General features: G+C 37.8%; 1 protein-coding gene across 1 annotated transcript in view; it reads right to left on the bottom strand.

The window, feature by feature from the left end:
• LOC124422631 (bifunctional heparan sulfate N-deacetylase/N-sulfotransferase) overlaps positions 1-16,374 on the bottom strand; it is a 289,672-nt gene that overhangs the window by 257,243 nt on the left and 16,055 nt on the right. The window contains exon 2 of the mRNA XM_046959355.1: positions 4,381-4,450. The gene's annotated coding sequence lies outside the window, so the exon portion shown is untranslated. The remainder of the gene's footprint in view (positions 1-4,380; positions 4,451-16,374) is intronic.

The following is a 16,374-nucleotide window of genomic DNA, read 5'->3' as shown; positions in this document are numbered from 1 at the left end:
TTTATTTTCGAAATATTTCCAATAAGATCGTCTCTCTCTCTCTCTCTCTCTCTCTCTCTCTCTCTTTCTCTTTTTCTCCTGATTCCATAGGAAAATTTTTATCGGTCTCTATAATACATCGAAGTTAAATTGTGGCCCGATTTGATTCAACCTTTAAGAGAGTATCCCTTTTGAGAAAAATCACGAGGAAAGATCTTCCGCGAGATTTCGTTTTTGGTAGAAAGAGAGAAGAAGAACGTCCACGAACGTCCTCGAGTACCCTTTGGCTTTTATAGGAACTGAAAGGGACGAGAGAACTTGTGCTCTCGAACGGACAGAAGAGGGAGGAGCTTTAATAACGAGCTAAGAAAACGTGCTCTATTTCTTAGAAAGGACAAATAGAGAAAGAGAGGAATAAAAAGAGAGATAGAGAGATAAGGGGAGAGAAAGAGAGAGAGAGAGAGAAAGAGAGAGAGAGAGAGATGGAATAAGAGTTTAGTTCGTCGCGTTGGATACTCGAGATCGTCGCAAAGAGAGAGAGAGAGAGAGAGAGAGAGAGAGAGAGAGAGAGAGAGAGAGAGAGAGAGAGAGAGAATACAGTGCTCACAAAATAAAATGTTTCTCTTTCGACGAGGGAAGAAGATGTCTGAGTTTAATATTAACGGGCTGCTCCGTACCGAATTAAAGATGTTCGCCGACTCCCAAGAGTCACCCTTAATTATTCGACTTTACTGTCTCCCACTTCGCACCCTCTAATTCTATTTCTCTCAGTCTCTAACTCGCGCGCACTCAAGGCAAAACTTTCGTGCGAGTTTCTTTCGAAGGTAAAGGAGGATAATTTTGTGCCGCGTTGATTCAGAGATGTATCTCACTTTTCTTGATGCCTTTTTCTTTTTTATTTTCTTTTCCTGCTTCTTATTTCTTTTTTTTCCTTCTTTCTCTCTTTCTTTTTCCTTTTAATTATACCCTTTAATGATTCACGGATTTCCTCTGTCTTATTTCAACTCGTCCTTTCTTCCGTCTCTCTCTCTCTCTCTCTCTCTCTCTCTCTCTCTCTTTCTTTCTTTCTCTCTCTCTCTTTCGTTTTTACTTTATCGTTTATCCGTCTGTACTATCTTGGACAAATATTTATACGAAAAATAATCGGGATAAAATCGTAAAGAAAAACATTCGTGAGAATTTCACACGGGGTACCGATTAAACGCTCGTTTCCACAAATTCGATGGGAATGACTAATTATACCCGGAGGATCTCTCGTAGGATATATGGAACGAGAGAGAGAGAGAGAGAGAGAGAGAGAGAGATAGAGAGAGCTTTTACGAGACAATGAAGCAGTAGTTTATAGGTATGGTAGGTATCAGCATACCGAGATACCAAGCATATCTTCCATTTCGTCGAGGCAGCACAAGAGTAGGACGATGGTGGATGTGGTGATAGGTGGGTGGGGAGGGGCGGAGGAGAGAGTGTAAGAAGATTCTTCTTCTGTGGGTGTAGTCGAAAGTCGTTGACAGTGAGATGACTCGAAGGAAACTGAAGTAAATGACAAAAGAGAGAGAGAGAGAGAGAGAGAGAGAAAGAGAGAGAAGGATAAGGAGAAAAGGATCGAGGATAGAAGGAGCAGCTGTAGGAGCAAGATGAGAAGGAGGAGGAAGAGTAGGAGGAGGGAAAGAGAGGATTCAGGCTCATTCACTGAGTAATTAGCAAGGAGGAGCCGGTAGAACGGTTTATTAGCGCGGAAAGCACCAAACGTTGCTCGTGTAAATATTCTTGCGCTATTCCGCGACGCCACCGGTAAGTTCTTCGTTAAATATCTAACCTCTAGCCGCGTAATAGCGGATATGTACGGTGTTACCAGGGTACCTAATCTTAACGACGCTAGATACCGCCAATATTTTTCCGCAAAACAGGGAAGAAAATTTTCTACGCCGGCTATGCTGATGTTAGTGCTATTCCTTCCCTCGGTACGGCCAAGAGTTTTCTCTTCTCATTTACTAAGATTTTCAACGCTTCCTCGTTCTCGGCTTCCCCTCATTCTCCCTCCAGCCCCTCTCACCCATTCACCTCTTGTCGAGATTTATCGTGCGTAATTCTTTTGCTTTTTTTCTTCCGTGATGAAATATGAAGAAAGAAAGAAAGAATAAAAAATAAATAAATTTTAGATATCGTTATACAATGAAATGGCATTCCATCGAGAACCATTGAAATAATTTCATTTCGCCAGCTATTGTTAATTTGAAAAAAAAAAGAGAAAAAAAAAAAAGAAAAGAATTATTTTATATATACATACATATGTCTATTGTATATACATATATGTATATATGATTCTCTATTTATCAATGGTAATATGATCTTATCGTATAATGACTATCGAAATGCAAAGCATTTCGAATTATTTTCTATACATTATTAACGATTGAAATGATCACTTCAACGGCGGCGTATCATTCAATGCATATTTCCCCATTGTAACAACCTCTATAAGCATTTAATGAATCGTTTTACTAGTAGAATTAACAGATTATCGAATTATCATCGAGGCACTCATTGAATGCTGAATGATAACCGAAGAGAGTATTTTCGTGTTTATAGGATTGGACGTTCGATCGTAACTTGGTACGATTGAATACAATTAGTTCATTAAAATGAGTGTGAAATGAACCGTTCGTGATATCCCTCTCTTGAGTCATCTAAATTACTTCCTGTCATTCGAGATGTTTAAAAGACACGAAATGAAGCGCATCATTAGATAGATTTCTTCCGGTGTTTCTTATAACACGTTAACCACGAGCTCGCGGTGTGAATCAACTTATGAAAGAACGGCACGAAAACACGCACGCAAACGTCACAATACATTTACCAAAGTGGCGATCACGAAGTGGCAAACGCATTTCCTCGCGCTACTTGCTTTTATAACGGACACCAGCTAAACTAATGGTCCGTTTAAACGCGTAATGAAAAACGCGTGGACCTCCCGCGCGGCCGAGCAAGCTTGCCGACACAGTAAATTGTTTTCAGCTAATTACATCGATGCTCGGGACATTCATTGCACCATTCGCGATATGTTTTTGCCGACTAAATCGTAGTTTACAACAATAACGACGGAAGAAAAAGGTAACTAGGATCCTAGGCGAAACGTAAGAAAGCAGACTGTTATTAACCGTGAATTAATTTCCTTTTTTTTTTCCTCTCTTTTTTTTTCCTTCATTAAAGAAAAAACATCGCTTATAAGTACTATCGTAAGTACTATAATAGTAACTATTAATATAATAATTTTCTTATTTACATATTCTTTCTTTTTTCTCTTCTGTTCTTTTTTTTTTCCTCGTATACTATCGTCCATATAATAATATAGATAGTGCAAGTCCATATATTTGTATACGTACTTACGTACGTAGATACGTGGTCAATAACCTTCGTCGCGATAAGTTTGTCTCGCGTAAGACTCCTCCTTCTTAACGAGTCCATTTTCGAGTTTATTATCCTTCCTTATAGCAACCTTTTAATCCCAGATCTAACTTTTTCTTAGAAACATTCTCCACGATCGCAAAACTGTAATTTCAAGGATAGTTCTGACGAAGATAAAAATATATTTTTTATTGCGTTTGTGTATCGTAAAACTTATCGCCGTTTGTCTCTTAACTTTCTCAAAAAGGAGGTTGTATTCTCGTAAAAAGAGAAGAAAAAAAGACAAACAAAAGAAAAAGGAAAAAAAAGAAGAAGAAGAAGAAGAAAAATGAAGGAATAAAAGGAAATATCTCGAGAAAAGAATCGACCAAGTCGAATTAAATTTCTACCAATAGCAATTACGATCTTCTCGCTTTTGACGTTTAGTCGTTGAAAATATAGCAAAAGGACGAAAACGAATCGACAAACTCGTCTCACCAAGTTTGACTCACTTGAAACGTTCATCATGTAAGTTTTGAGAATGTATCCGAGTTTTCAGATACGGCCAGTTGAAGAGTTCTGTAAACAACATCGCGTCCAATGGAAACGGAAGTGTCCTGCGTTGAGAGATAACTGCAAGTATCTCTGACTCTGTTTAATTGCAATGATAAGAAGAATGTGAAGAAAAAACGAACGAATTTTCCAAATGAATCATTGACATCAAACGAAAATAGTTTCTTTCCTCTCGAAGTGTTTCCTTCCTTTTGCGTATAAGAAAAGAAAGGTACAAAATGAAAAAGAAAAAATAACATAATAAACAGCGGACAAAGCGGAGAGGAAAGAGGGAGGGAGGGGTGGAGAGGATGGAAAAATAACCACGAAAAAAATATTTATCGAACGTATCCTATTTATGTAATATAAATGGATTCCGGAAATTATCGTGTCGCTAGTGTAACATCGTTCGTTCATGCGAACGTTCTACAGTTAATGCAGCGTAGGAATAAAGGGGTAACTAACCTTATTCACCCCATTGTGATGTTTGACATTTGATGTTCTCCGGTGTGTACGACCACTCACATCATTGAACCTGAAAATGGAAGATTGTGTATAGATGATAATGTTTTGCGATAAGATCGATTGAAGTATTTTTTTTTTCTTTTTTTTTTCTTTTTTTTTTTTTTTTTGTTAATTTTAGAACTTTCGAAGGAAATAGTTATATATCTGGATGTTGTTGAGAATGAAAAGGAAAAAAAAGATTGAACGTTTAAAAAGTCATATGAGAAGGTCACCCATCATCGTTCTCTCGGCGAAAAGGGTTAAAAAAAGAAATAAAAAACAAGAAAAAAAAAACAAAAAAAAAAAAAAGAGAAACTTTACTCTCCAACATTTTCCAACGTGTCAGGGTATACCGTCGAGTAAGCTCCGATGAATTTTACATGAATTCAAGCCTTCTCTCTCTCTATCTCTCTCTCTCTCTCTCTCTCTCTCTCATTGCTCGTTTTCACATGGGAGTAAGTTAATAGCAGTAAAATAGAACTTTACCAGTCGACCTTCTCGTTAAAAAGAAAGGGCGATAGGCCAGACGATACAGTTGCACCTTTCATCCTCTTTCACCACTTTGATTTAACTTATCCGAAAGTTCCTTTCGCCTCTTGTCGATTTACGAAGAAGCGTTCTTGAATGTCCTCGAAGAATGTGAATGGACGTACATAGCTCGATCCATACTATCTCTATTTCCGCTTCTTTTTTCCTTTTCTTTTTCTTTTTTTTCTTTTTTTTTCCCCTTTCTTTTCTTTCTCTTTCTTTCTTACTTTCTTTTCGATTCAAAAGTATCCTCAACGACAGGCACGTTCGGTACCGTCACGGGTGGAGTAAATAAAAGGATTTCCAAGTTTCCGCCAGGTAGAGAACTACCTTCAGGGCAATCCTTTCTCATACTCTCTTTCTCTCTCGTCTCTCTCTTTTTTTCTTTCTTTCTTTCTCTGTCTTTTTGTCTGTCTGTCTGTCTGTCTGTCTGTCTGGCTGTCTCTCTCTTTCTCTTTCTACTTTTCGTTCATCTTTCCCTCTTTTCTTCTATGCGAACCCGTTAGAAGCTCCTTTCTCTGTCGGACGATTTCGAAGGAGGAGACGACGAAGAGGTACACGTACCACGTGGGTAATCGCTCGGTGAGTCTTCTTTCTCTCTTTCTTTTTTCTTTTCTTTTCCTTTTTATCTTTTCTTCTCCTTTCTTCCTTCGAACGATTGCGATATCGATTCGTTGTTTCAATAGTGCCGCGAGCTACGCGAGATATTTCTTCTGGAAACGATCAGAACGAAATAATCGTGCTCAGTTGGACAGTAAAAAGAGATAAAGAAAGAAAGAGAGAGAGAGAGAGAGAGAGAGAGAGAGAGAGAGAAAAAGAGACAGAGATAGAAAAATAATAGGGGAAAAATTACGGGCGGTATCTTACTAGAAACGAGAAGAACGTAATTGCGTGGAACATTTGTGGCAACGCATTTGTCTTTCCCGCGTAGTACCTACAGCGCAAAATCGACCCATGTAAAAGCGCGTTCCATAGGATCTCACAAACACGTTCCAGAAACGTTTCCATGAGACTCCAAATGTCCATTTTGTGACGTCCCGTGGATCCTGTAGGAGCTTTTCCTTGCTACGGAAATTGTTCCTCTTGTCGGCCATTATACGTCCGCGTACGTTCTATTTATGCTAATGAGATTTCCTTCGGACGTTGATGCTCCCTTGGTATTTTCGTACTTTCAAAGAAAACGTGGCTTTTGAAAATAATTCGCTTTATCGAACTTCACGATCCTTTAAAAATTTATGTATTTAAAGGGGAAAAAAAAACGACGACGAAAATAAAGCTACTAGTTTTATTTTATTTTTCTTTTTTTCTTTTTTTTTTTTTCTTTTTTTTGCTTTTCTCTTACAAATTATATTATTCCGAATGAGACGGAACGAAGAAATTTGCGGCGAATTGTCTCGTATATTCAAAAACTCTTAATAATTAAGAAAGTGACGATTGTCCTTTATACGAGAATTTTCGTTTCTTCGCAAAGTGAACGTCAATTAGTTGAACGTCGACAAAAGGCCATCAAAGTGGCAGAATATTTGACTAATGACTTTTCAAATGGTACTAATTGCTTGAAGAAGTAGGTGCGACCGTACTATGAAAATACAACTTTGTAACGTCGTCCACTCATTTATAATCCGGTACTATTCGTAAAAGGGAACGGTCCAGAACCAAGTGTTACTTTATTTCAGTAAGGAGTGAAGCAAAGAGAAGAAAGAAGAATAAAGAAAAGGAGAGAGAGAGAGAGAGAGAGAGAGAGAGAGGGAGGAGTAGAAGGTGGAGGGAGAAAGGAGAATTTGCCAATCGCGAATTTGAAAGCTTAACACTAGAACTTCTCGAGATCACTCTTTGGAAACTTGGAAGAAAGTAGTCTCATGAATTCGGCTGTTTCAATTCCAAGCGGAGAACGTGAGCGAAGCGGGTCGATGGATGGAGATGAAACGTAGCAGAGAGAGAGTGAAGAGGGTGGTTTTTAATATTGCAAGCTCGAGCGAACGATTTTCGTGAGTATCAACCTACACTCGAACGATCTCCTCTTCTTCTTCTTCTTCCTTCTTCTTCCTTCTTTACTTTGGTGTTCCTTGCATTTTTAACTACTAACCAGTAGAGAAACTGCTAAAGATCGGACTTCTTTTCTTCATAATTTATAATAATCCGCGCTATGTTAAATCCTTGTAAGCGAAATTGTCTCACGTTCGAGCTCGTAAAAGGGACGAACGGGTACTTTGTTATTAAAAGAGGGTGATGGTTTTAAAAAGATAGTGAAACGGGGAAGAATTAAAAGTTGTTCCCAATGGGCTGAGATAAAGTTTAAGAGAGAATAAAGTATTATAACGTCGAGACATGTTTTACGAAATGTCTACTAATAATAATCGTTAAGACTTTAACAATTGATAAGAGGCCATCGCATAATCGATTAAAAACATTCTTCGAAATGATCGGACAACTGATACGGTTTTAAATCTAAAGATTTAATAACTCCACTTCTAAAAATGCACGAGTAAACCATCGTCGAGAGATAAGAAAATAAGTTTTTCGAGGGGAACTCCATCGTTATATTTTATTTTACACTTTATTTTCTCTGAATTGTCATCGGTCAGACAAGAGAAAGAGCTTTTTAAGTTTACGAATTTTAAGCTTTATTTCTTTTCTTTTTTTCTTTCTTTTTTTTCTTTTTTTTTTTTCTTGTTTTTCTCGACCGGTGAAGCTTTAAACGCTCGTTTTAACAATGATAACAACAAATTCAAGTTACGCTGGAATGTGTTATTTATGTAGCCACGTGTGGTTGCAGCTTCGTATCGTTATGCCAAGTGTTGCGAAGGAAGGAAAGAAGGAGAGAGAGAGAGAGAGAGAGAGAGAGAGAGAGAGAGAGAGAGAGAGAGAGAGAGAAAGCAGGTGAAAGAGGTAGAGGGGATAAAAAAAAACGAGAAACCGTTGGAAACGTTAAACGCAAACAATGTAAATTCTCCAACAAGAAGAAAGAGTGCGTTCAACGGAGCGTATGGAATTCAAGCAAGGGAGGAGTATGCCTTTCCCTAGGAAAAGTATTCGTGTGAAACTGGCAGCACGGATGAAACTTTTATTTTTTTTAACCTTTGCTAATTGCGCGAAAAAAAAATTGAAAAAAAAAAAGAAAACAAAAAAGAGGAAAAAAAAAGGAATAAGAAGAAGAAGAAGAAGAAGAAGAAGATGAAAGAACAACAAGAAAAAGCGAGAAAATAAAAAGAAAAGAGAAGAAGAAAAAAAAAAAAGGAAGGAACATTTCGAAGATACAAGTAATCATGTAAAAATATTACTAAGCGATAAATTGTTATTAAAGTACGAGTTAATTAAATTACTACGTGTTCAAGTTTGGAATTTTCAAAAGATCATTTTCTTCTTGAACAATCCTTCTTCAATTATCTCAGGGAAAGTGTTTTTTTTTTTTATTTTTTTTTTTTTTTTCTTATAAACGATACCGATGGAAAATAATGGAAGTAGGTGGAAAAAAAAAGAAAAAAGGAAGATGTTATTAAGCATATATCTACGTGGACGAAGAAAAGATCTCGAAAGAAGAGATGAAACGCTATTGGTCTAACGAGCGTGCTGGTAGAACGTTATACTTGCCAGAAGTAGGTATTCAGTTAACCGTGCCGAACTAATCCGGAGAAACGACCGTACGGACCGATACCTCGATATTTAGAGTTATTGCCCCCCGATCGCGGAAAGTTCCGTTTTGTACTCGTATGCCAAGAAACAGAGAGGAGCAGACAGAGAGAGAGAGAGAGAGAGAGAGAGAGAGAGAGAGAGAGAGAGAGAGAGAGAGAGAGAGAAAGAGAGAGAGAAAGAGAGAAAGAGAGAGAGAGAGAGAGAAAAAAAAGAGGCAGAAAAAGAAGGAGAAAGCGATGTAACACCGTTCGCTTTATTGCTACGGTCCATTAACCGCCATTTTGGTTTCACGTATATGCTCTTCGCTTGCCACGAGCCAGCTAACGCGAAAATCGTTTGCCCCCTTCTTTCTTTCTTTCTTTCTTTCTTTCTTTCTTTCCCTTTTCTCTTCCTTTCTTTCTTTCTTTCTATCTTTTCTATCTTTTTGTCTTTCTATCTTTCTTTTTCAACTTCAAAAGAGAAATAAAGTATAGGGTTGAAAGAATGGGGAATAGTTGGCCCTTTAAATTCTACGAATTCGAAAGGAAACTTGTTTAAAGGGAATAATTTGCAAGGGGAGAAAAGGATGCAGCGATATATTTTCTCACCCATAAAGGGCAAAACTTTTGCGAAAGATAAAAAGAGAAGGAAGAATACAAAAGGGAACGAAGGCGTTAGTAATCCGTGTGAAAATACGAAACGAACGTGTTCGATGTAATACGAATAAAAAAAAAAAAAAATAAAAAAAGAGAGAGAGAGAGAGAGAGAAAGAAAAAGGAAACTTTATTCATCTTGCTTCCAATGCTACTTGAATGGGAATTGTTATGACATTGCATTGTTATTGATATTATGTACGAGAGAATTAAACGTTCATTCGAAGCTTTACATCGAGCGTTCCTCTTTTTTTTCTTTCTCTCTTTTTTTATTCATTTTTTCTTGTTTTTTTTTTTGTTCTTTCTCTCTCTCTCTCTCTCTCTCTCTCTCTCTCTCTCTCTCTCTCTCTCTCTCTCTCTCTCTCCTCGTTAATAATTTCTCCTTTTCAGATTTAATTGGCCATTAAACCAATAAAATATACCGCTTATATTTCTTTGAGAATTATTATAATTATAAGAAGATGAAAAAAGGCGTTCGATCGAATCAATCGATCGAATCGAATTTCGATCAACGTTATAAACCTCAACGGATATAGTTAGACAGTTCCGAGTAGACTTCCGGCGTTAAATTTTTATCACGAGAGTTTGATAGAAGTTTGACGGTAAACGACCGACTACAGACGAAGCCTCCCCCTCCCCCCCCTCCTTTAAAAGTAAGTTTGTAACAAGATACGTGTTCGTGGAACATGGTTTTAGTCGGCTCGCCTTTCATCGCCATATATTCAACGGTGAAAACTTGAAAATTTTGTGCACACGTGCCGTTAGCTCGACAGCACGAACGTTATTGCCTGTCAATTCTGTTGCATACGAGAGAGGGGGCCCCGATCACGTGTTGCTCGGATCTTACCCGACTCGTTTCTCTCCACTCGTGTATTCTCTTGACATCGTCGAATAACTGTCGACGACCACGTGTTCTACAGTAACTATGTATATATTTTAAGATTATGTATTTATCAAAGACATAGTATATTCTCTATCTATGACGTTATTTATGATTTATCAATCTTCAATTGATTCGATCGAAATTGTTTCTTCCATTGGGATATATTTAACGTCGAAATGTTTATCATCGAACGGGAGGCTGTTAAAAGGAAAAAAGAAAAAAAGAAAAAAGAGAGAGAGAGAGAGAGAGAGAGAGAGAAAAAAACAGCAAGAAAAAAGAAAGTGAAAGATATCGAATTCGATTTGATTAACAGAACATAATACGATAGATATCTTGCCTGGTACGTTCGAATGTCATGAATAAAGAGAGTTGTCGAAATCCTGTGCCGTAGGCTGGAGAAATGATGAAAAAATACCGACCAAAGAAAAATATCTCTCATAGTCCTCGTCTTTCGTCTTTGTCGTCCGTCGTTTCTGGATAGCTGCTGCTATTTCCGTCGAGTTGGCGATGGAGTGACAGGGAAAAGGGAACACACAATGGCGTGGGCGGCACGAAGCCGCTAGGGTAACAGACTTGCCCATTCGGCATTACGAATGTAATTTATTTTACTTCACCTGCGATCCTTATCGCGAGCCCCGAGCTTATTTAAGTGAGCACCGTTCCAATAAAAGGGACTACACTTGAAAGAGTCAAGCGCCTATGCCGATAGAATAGGAAAAAGGGGACAGGGAAATCCTGTTGGAAAAAGAGAGAGAGAAAGAGAGGGAGAGAGAAGAAAAAGAGAGAATTTCTTTCTTTTTTTTCTCTTAATAAACCTTCCTTCCATGCCGTTTAATTCAAAAGGGCTTTCTCTAGCTTATGTTCGTCGATCGTTATCCTAACAGTACAGTCCGTGACCACCGTCGTCTAATTATGATCCTGACCGTCATCGCTGTCTGGTCATTATGGTAACGCGATTACCAAGTCGTGAGGTAAGCGTTATCGCAATATATCGGATAATAATCGTGCACTGGTCAATTATTAGCACGACTGAATTACGAAAATGTATATATGTACATACATATATACATACATACATACATACGTACATATGCGTATGTAAATGTATTATACTTTGTTCAACATAAGTACTAAGACCATTTTCTTACGCTTGCTCGTTGATAAGCCACTTAGACGATATATCGTTAAGCGTCCAAGCAATTAAGCCCATCTAGGTAAATTAAGAAACTTATTTTTAGTATATTTATATCTTAAGTCACGATATGTCTGACTATAGAACGATCGTAACTACTGTCATTTTGTGACTATACCTACCGATTTGTCGCGGCTAAATGATTTAATGTTTAGAGAAATTCATTAATCATCTTATTCGACCGTGCTTGAATTCATTTGCATAGTTCACGTCTTGAAATGCTCGACAGACGATTAAGTTAGAAATTGCTTACCCTTTGAGCTAAGTTCTCTACGACAACGAAACGATGTGGTTAAGAGGTTAGATAAAGATATCCATCCAAAAGGGGGTGGATCGTTTGTTGGTTGGTTCGTTGGTTAGTTGGTTGGTCGCGTGACCAACCCCACCTCTATTCTCCCTATGTCCGAGTAGTTTTTCCTTTTTGTTGAATACGTACAAAGACATGATCACGCAAACGCTACTATTCCAATTAGGCCCGACGTGAACTCCATCGAACGACCTTTCTATATTTTCTATACAATGGAAGAAAGAAGAGACTCATATACATTTTCACATTTGGAATTATCTATCGTTCATTTGCATGCAACCATGAATTTTCCAGTGATTTGTTAAGCACGAACGTAATATGAAAAAAAAAAAAAAAAATATATATATATATCCTACGTATTCGTTGTTTGGGACATCGTAGTAAAAAAAATGTTTTTTCTTTCTTTTTTTTTTTCTTTTTTTTTTTTTCTATTTTCATTCTCCGATAAACAGTTCGATATTGCCGAACTGTAAATATCAGCCGATACATTCCTGGATGAAAATCTTCATTCTAAAAAAGCAATAATAACTTGTCCTATTTATTTAAGAACATATTTTGAAATGTCGAATCATCGAACAGAAAAATACGACCTATTTTATTGTAATAAAAAAAAAAAAATATATATATATATATATATATATATATATATATATATATATATATGCACATACGTTAGAAAAGTAACGCAACGTATGCAAAGTAACGTATATTTACTCGTGATTTATTTCACGGAATATCATTAATTTCGATATATCAAAGTAGAATTGAAGAACGTAGAATTATTATGATAGACGTAAGATTGTCTTCTTTATGCTAGCGCGAATCTAAGAAGAGATTGAGGACAGATTGCATCTGAAAGATAGAAGAAAGGACATAGGTTGGATGAGCACCCGCTGATATTGCGAACGCTCGAGTAAAATACCTTTCCCTCTATGGTTTGCGTGGGTGGATGTGCTTCCGAGCACCGAATCACGCTTCTTCCCTTTCATACGTGCTTTCTCGAGCCGTGCGACTCGGCAGATAGAACGTTCGCCCCCATGACCGTGCGCCACTGCTTTATGACGAGCCTCCAGTCATGCAACCAAGATTATCTCCGGTGGAGAGAGCAATAGCTTTTAGAAAGGAAGAGACGAACGACCTGAAGGCGGGCCGTATCAAGAAGAACGAAGAATAAGGGATGGAAGACGGGTCGGTCGATAGCATTCAGAATCTACGATAACGTAAATGTTACCAATGATGGCTCATAGGATCGAATTGCGAAATAAAAAAATAAATAGGAAAATAACAAAAAGCAAAAAAAAAAAAAAAGAAAAAAAGAAAAAAAAAGAAAATAAAAAGGAAGGCAATCATCTACGTTTCAATCGTTAAAAAGCATGTCAAACGTATTTATATTTCTTCATTGGAAACATATATGGTAATTAAAATCGATGATATGTCCGGGATACGTTTATTAATAATAACTAGATATCTCTCGTGTATCGATATGTCAACGAACAAACGTAAGGGAGGACATGAACACGATAAGGTTCATGATTTTAACCAATATTTGTTGTTAAACTAAAAACCAATGAAAACGAATAGGTACGTAGGTGTAATAGTCGAAATATCCTTGACAATACTTTATCGGCAATTTAATTAACGGATCGATTCTCTTCGTGATTAACGCTAACGTCGCGATATATTTGTTAAAATAATTAAACAAGCATGTTTCGATATAATACACATCGGAACGAATTTTAGTGTTGTAAAGCGTATATCATTCTCGTTTCATTTTCAACCCGCATTTATACGTACATGTGGATGCATATGTTACATACATTTCTCGTTTAATATTGAGTATTCTACGTATTATCAAAGGTTTTTACGTTCCGGTGACATAAACCAACAGACAGAAAAGAAAAAGGGGAAACGTTCTGCTGTTGAAACGAAAGATTTACAATGCATCTGAAAGTTCTTTTAACGATGAACTATTAAAAATAACAATGATTAAAGCGAAAAGAAAATTCAAATGGTGTGGACAAACATAAAATAAAAATAAATGTATATTAAATCTTCAAAAGGTATTCACCGGTAAGATGGATCAAATATGCAATTATCAAAGTCATACACACCTGTATATGTATATGTATATATATATACATGTAAATGTACTTAGAATCGTAGATATGCTCACTCACGAGGCATAGGCATTATCAGAGACGTTGTCAAGCCAACCAAAGTGCATCTATGTATATGTGTTGCATCAATCAGACGGTCTCGCTTCCATGCTACCTACGCAAATGTTGATGATCACCTCGCCTTGAGTAATTACAACGGATGGAACGTGACGTTCTCGCTTTATCGGACCTTGCATTGTGGTTACCTATGTCGTAAACCGAACGTTGTGTCTAGGCTCGACACAGTGTCTACTGATATCTTTAGGTCTTGTCGATCTTCCCATAAGATCTTTTGTATTACGTTATGATCTTCTATCGTGACAATCGTATAAAACACGTCACATCAGTATAGATTATAAGATATTAATTCTAAAAGATCCATGAACATAGAAAGACATTTGACGAACGCGAACGTTCATCATATAATTATACGTCATATCAAATGATTTCCATTAAAATTAACGTTAAAAAGCCAACGACGAACGATAGAATCGAATTAAGTTCAACGATGTAATTCACTTTCGACAAGAACGACATCATAGTCCCGACGTCATAGGTTCTCCAACACCGTCTCGCAATTATGATCGTTTCCCAAAGCCATCGACATAACTCTCGATTTATCTTCAGGCTCAGCCGTAAAGGAAGATCGGTAGCTGGTGGTAAAAAGAGAGGATGGAAGGGGTAAGGATGTGCTCGCGCGCTCGCGGCGATAATCGTCGACTGATAAAGAAGAATCACGGTACACGCTTTTTCCATTCACCTTCCTTGGCTCGCTTGCTCGTTGACTTATTATTATTATCATTAGCATTATATCCATGCAGCTTACCCTCTGTGTACATTTAGAAGATTAACGTCCCTTATCTTGTATATTTTCTACGGAATAGTTTCATTTCGCACGTACACCAAGACGTAGTTACATCAATGGGGGCGGTTTCTGGGTCCCTTACAAGGCACTTTCCTGACCTGCCTAAGGAGAAGATAGGGAAGAGAAGGAACGCGTGGAAAGGAACGAGGAAAGAGATGGAAGAGAAAGAGGGGAAGTGGAAGAAGAGGGCAGCTACAAGAGAGTCGAGGGTAAATGGTCTCCATTGTACTTTTAAACGCCCCCGTTGCCGTCAGCCTCGAACGTTCAGCGTTCCAAACCACCTTCTCATCCTTCTCTCTCTCTCTCTCTCTCTCTCTTTCTACTCCTTTTCCACTCTCTCTCTCACCGACCATCTCCTCGTCCTAGCCGCCCATCCAGTCCTTCGCGATTATTCAGCGATGACAAACGACTGTCCCATCCTTACGCGGGGGTTGCTTGCATCCACTTTCAACCTTCGTCGACCTTACAACCCTCCCTCCCACCTTTAACGACTTTAACTCACAAATCACTACCACCATTTCATCCTCACTCTCCCTCTCCCTCTCCCTCTCCCTCTCCATCGTCCTCTTTCGCGGCCTTGCCTTCCCACGCTTTTCTTCTTATTTTTAATTCTTCTTTTCGTCTCATCCCCTTCTCTCTCTCCCTCTCTCTCTCTCTCTCTCTCCCTCTCTCTCTTTCTGTCTGTCCTTTCTCTCCTTTCATCTCCACCCATCTTTCTCCGTAAAAGACAAATTGGTGGAGGACGTAGCGAGTCGTGACAATAAGAGGGAAATGAGAGTGGGGATTGCAAAAACACGAGAAAAGAAGCCCATAGGCATTGGGTGTTACAGAAAAGCAGTTCGGTTAAAAAGAACAGAAGGTATCGATGATTAACGGTCCCCATTTGACGATGCTCTGACGTCGCAATAAAATTTGATGATCGCAATTATGCATTATTTAGATATACATATGTATGTTCCACGTATGTACGTTAATCATTTTTTTAACGATATTCATAAAAGCCCAATAACGTAATAACATATATATACATTTATGTAATATATATGTAAATTACATAAATATATATTTATGTAAATATATATATATATATATATATATATATATATATACATTTATGTAATATTAAAAGACAAGAATTTAGTATAATTAAAGGAACTATGGATATCGATAAATATAATTATATCTGAATGAAATCGATCATATATAAATAGAAGTAAAACGTTGTATGACATAATTATCGAACTAATTATTCCTTGTTAGTCACTATTCCGAAACTGTTCTTCGATAATACTGGACTACGTCAAACAATATTGATCAACGTTGAACTTCGATGGGGGAATAAGGTATCTTCCCTTCTCTTTGTAGCTCTCTCTCTCTCTCGCTCTCTCGCTAGCTCTCAGGATTGTATTTTCATGCTAGGCGAGTAGGTGAACGCTCTTAGTAGTATAGGCGTCTATCCAACGTAGATTCCGCAAGGGAGATACGCCAAGGGTGTGCCTACTTAATTGCAGCGTTTGATCGTGGCATTGGCTTGGCAAACTCACCGTCCTACACTTTACGATGCTTACATCGACGTGACTTCTCTCTCTCTCTCTCTCTCCTCTCTCTTTGTTGTTTCCTCTTTCTCTCTCTCTCTCTCTCTCTCTCTCTCTCTCTCTCTCTCTCTATCTCTATCTATCTACCTATCTATCTATCCTTGGCTCTACTACCGCTGGTCAGTCCGCTATAAACTAACATTGCCTGCAATGGCTTGACTTTG

Source organism: Vespa crabro, chromosome 3 (genome assembly GCF_910589235.1).
Source record: "Vespa crabro chromosome 3, iyVesCrab1.2, whole genome shotgun sequence".
Lineage (NCBI taxonomy): Eukaryota > Metazoa > Arthropoda > Insecta > Hymenoptera > Vespidae > Vespa > Vespa crabro.
The sequence above is the reverse complement of the archived record's forward strand: the minus strand, read 5'-3'. Positions and strand labels throughout refer to the sequence as shown.